The 3,877-nt window shown below is 43.0% G+C and overlaps 1 pseudogene; it reads left to right on the top strand.

The window, feature by feature from the left end:
• Positions 1–756: 756 nt before the first annotated feature.
• Positions 757–1,144, top strand: LOC120268539 (annotated as a pseudogene).
• The last annotated feature ends 2,733 nt before the right edge of the window (positions 1,145–3,877 follow it).

Genomic DNA, 3,877 nt, shown 5'->3' with positions numbered 1-3,877 from the left:
TTGAAATTCGTGAAAAATTGATGCAAAAAGACAAAAGCGTGATTGGATTTCCGGAAGAAAAGGTTAGATACCTACTTGTATAAATGGGATGGTCTTCAAACTCCGTGATGCGATCTAGGCGAGGGCTCTCCCTTTCAGAGTGTACTTGACTCGGGGAAGGCTCAATTTGACCTCCTCCGGGAGCATGCTTCACTGACCACTCATTCAGTCTGACCAAAGAGTAGAATCTATCTCTCGGCGATTCCTTTTCTCCTCTAATCACCCCTTCCCAACCGGCCCCCGATCGATCGTCGGTTGATCGGTGATAGGGGTTGAGATGGTTCGAAGTTGTCGAAAGCGAATGGTTTGTTTGCTTTATGGAACAAAGCTTGATTAGAGAGTCATCGGTTAGCCCCCTATTTTCAACGCAAGCAGTTGAAATGCAAAAGAGAAGAACAAAGATTCCAGACCCTAATGACTCAACCACAAATCTGTTGAATGAAGGGGGATTTATTACTCTTAGCCACTAGTTAGAAGGAAATTCTTTGGCTGAGCATAAGCTCGATCAAGTGAGAAATGGGTGGAGATTCCATTCGAAGTAACATAACGAGGATTCGTTAATGCACTATCTTAAAAAGCGGGATCGAGTTTTTCGAGAAAAGGTCCCATCCGTCAATATCATGATTGGGTCGACCAAGCGGATCATAAGTGAAATATCATGATCGGATCAACCGGTCAGGCCCGATCGTGAGTGAATAGAAAATCTAAACGTACATTTTTGTTCCAGCAGAAATACTTGGTTTTTTCTACCACTTCTACTAGGGGTAGCCTTTTTAGTGCTAGTGAGCGTAAAGTAATGCTTTTTGTGCAACGTCGAAGAGGTCCACGATGTAGTGGGATGCGTTCGGATTGTTAAAACCTCTAGCGAGATGGTTCGAAAATTGATTCTAAAAGAACCTATTTCACCAAGTATTGCTAATTTATCTTTTTTTAGAATGGCTCCCGTGGCTACATTTTATGTTAAGTCTGGGTCAGCTTGGGCGTTGTACCATTTGATTATTGTATGGTATTGTCGGATCCGAATATAAGGCTACTTTTATTTTTGTTTGCCATATCTTTGCTAGGTGTTTATGGAATTATTATAGCGGGTTGGTTTAGTAATTAGGGGGGCGGCCGTTCGATCGCCTATGATAGATGGACCAATTGGTCAAAAAAAGGTTTGTGCTGCGGGTGTTGAGCGATCTACTCTACACGGTGTGGGCTTACAGGGGCTAGGGGCTCATAAACCCTTTCTTTCATCAAGAGGGCCCTCAGTCGAGTCACTTTTTTGGGGACGAGATCGAGAAGTGGAAGTCATAAAAAGAGATCTTTCTCTTCGCACCTCGGATCAAGAGGAAAGGTAGCTTGTCAAGCTGGCCTATATCTTCAATATTATAGTTGTCTTTTAACTGGTTGTTCTTCTTTGTCAATGCTACTAAGGACCCCTCGGTTCACCTACTTAATGAATGAAAGAACCTGAGAAAGGGTAACAAAAAAAGGAAAAGACGACGAAAGCCCACTACGATGCAGATCGAAGTCGGTCGAGGTTAGCCTAGCCTCACCAACTAAAAAGAAAGAAATAGTAGGTGAGCGAGTTAGTGAAGATGCTTAGGCTTATAGATAAGAGAGCGTCGGTGTGTAGACTTCATTCTACTAAGCTACGCAAAGTCACTTAGCTCGACCTTAATTTTCTTTAGTAAAAGGGGGACACTACATAGAAGAACCCAGTGTTAGCTTACTTTTACTAAAGGTATAACCTTTCGCTCCCACAGGAAAAAGCCGCAACGCACCAGCGATAGACTACTAAAGATTCAATTTAAAAGGCGCTACTTTTGTTTCGCTAAGCCTTTGTCATTGTTAGTCAACTAAGTAGGGTCAAACAACCCCTTGAATCAGTAAATCTAAGGAGCATGCGGCAAAAATAATGGATGGTCACCTATGCATTTCATTCTTTTACGGAGCGGATCGAATGAAAGTACCTTACCCCCATCATGGTGAACCTCTCGTTGTGATCGGGATGAGGTAGATGCCTCCCAGCCGGGGGGCGGATCGAATCGGAGTTTCCTTAGGTAGCCACCGACCTACATTTATCCTTAAACTTCCGTGCTTGGTGGAGAAGAAGCGAACAAAAGGTGCAGCTCGCTTGCTCTCTTGTTCTCGCCCAGATTGGGATCGCTGCCATGACTAGGCCCTTTAGAAGAAAGTTGGAGCATCATTCATTGTATGAGAATATATTACCCATTTTCGGGGACAAGGGGCGGAACGACCTCTCGATCTACTTACTCGCAGCAAAGGGACAGGGCGTCGTCATCTAGGGCCTTTCCCGTTGCTCACGATCTCCCCTACGCCTAGGGACATTGTTTGGGACAAGAGCCATAGTTAGTTGTTGTTTCTATTTGGTTGTTTTTTCTCGTCGTTGATATCGGCAAGCCCAGCGGATTATGATGTCTCGCTGGTTGGTAGTGAGAGGACTCTTAGTACACGCAGGGGCACTGGTGAAAAAATCAATCATTTGATTTAGTTTCATGCTCTCCTAGCAGCGGGAAAAGGAGTCTATCTATCTTCTTAGCTTTGGTAGATTTCCCCAACATAATTCAAAAACAAAAAATTCAAAGAATGCCTGAGGGTGGATAAGTCCAGACGACTCGCGAGTAGTGAGAATAGTCTTTATCATCCGGTGGATCTGATATATAGTGAGGGGCAAAACATACCAAAAGGTTCGAAGAAGGAAGACGCATTAGAGTATATAACCAACCCACACTTCTGTTCAAGACCAGGAAAGCAAAAAAAAGGACTTTTAAGGATTGAAGTTAACAAACTAAAAAACGGATTCATGGCTCATAGTGATTGGTACTCGTTTGGCGCATACCCTACGCGACCCTTTTTTTAGGTCGAGCAAACACATAGGCCGGTAAAGACATGCACCCCATGGGAATACATTGATGCACCCACATGGAAATTGAGGCTAAGGTTTGATGGTTCCTGCCTTTGGCCGGGAAAATAATGGGTTTTCTTCTATTATATAAAGCTAATCTAATGAAGTGAGGGCTTAACCCCTGGTCATGGTTTAGCGGTTCAGTCTAACCAACTTTCTAGAAACTTTCGGCTATAAAGAAGCCTTCCATTGTCAATTGTCTCCCGAGACATGGTATCCCTAATCTTATATATAAGATATCATATATTTGCTCGAGATCCGTAGTAAAGTTCCCTTCTGATCTTGACTGACCTTCTCTTTCATCCCAGTTTATATTGATGGGGAATTAGATAGAAAAGCCAGTGAATGAAGCTTTACAAATAAATCATAATTTTTTTATGGAAAAAAAGAGGTCGCTCAACACGTAGTTCCTTCCAACGATCGACTCGGTCGCTTCCCTTACCTCTGTGTTATATGTTGACTCTCTCCTTCCCTCGCTCCCTACAACATAGAAGACATCCATCCGTTATATCCTTTTTCCCGAGTAATTTGATAAGATATCAATTCCCTATCTTCAAGTAATATAGAAACTTATTCCCTTGTTGACCGAAAAACAAAGGTGACCTCACACAAGAAGAGGAAAGGACAAGAACTAGAAAAATATCTTACTAAGTATTGGATATAAAAATATCCGCTACCCTATAAAAAGTGACATTCCTAACCATTCCCTAATCGGATCTCTTTCTCGAATCAGTATCTACCTCTCTTAGTAGGCCTGCATGTCTCTTTTCCCAATCCTTAACCGACTAAGCATACTTGCACTAAGCACCCAAGGAATCTCGATGGCACCTCCCCAGCAGTCAGAGATATGGTGTTCGATCGTATGTCTTTGCTCGCAGGTCTGTGCATGCACCCCTGCATTTCATTCTGCTCACATGCCTTACC

The sequence above is a fragment of the Dioscorea cayenensis genome, chromosome 9 (genome assembly GCF_009730915.1).
Source record: "Dioscorea cayenensis subsp. rotundata cultivar TDr96_F1 chromosome 9, TDr96_F1_v2_PseudoChromosome.rev07_lg8_w22 25.fasta, whole genome shotgun sequence".
Taxonomy (NCBI): Eukaryota; Viridiplantae; Streptophyta; class Magnoliopsida; order Dioscoreales; family Dioscoreaceae; genus Dioscorea; species Dioscorea cayenensis.
Note: the sequence above shows the minus strand (reverse complement) of the source record. Positions and strands in the feature narration are given on the sequence as shown.